Below are 280 nucleotides of genomic sequence, written 5' to 3' on the forward strand. Positions count from 1 at the left end.
AGTTTGATGCGTTTCTCTCAGAGGTAACACCGGGTATAACTCCACAGATGAATCAACGATTATTGAGGATAGCGACAGAGGAGGAAGTCAGAGAGGCTCTGTTTATGATGCATCCTGAGAAGGCACCAGAACCGGATGGCATGACAGCTCTGTTTTTTCAACATTCATGGCATATTATTAAAGGGGATTTGGTGGAGATGGTGAATGATTTTTTGGTGTCTGGAGAAATGGATTCAAGGTTAAATATTACTAATATTTGCATGATTCCAAAGACGGAGAG

This window comes from Brassica oleracea, chromosome C1, assembly GCF_000695525.1.
Source record: "Brassica oleracea var. oleracea cultivar TO1000 chromosome C1, BOL, whole genome shotgun sequence".
NCBI lineage: Eukaryota > Viridiplantae > Streptophyta > Magnoliopsida > Brassicales > Brassicaceae > Brassica > Brassica oleracea.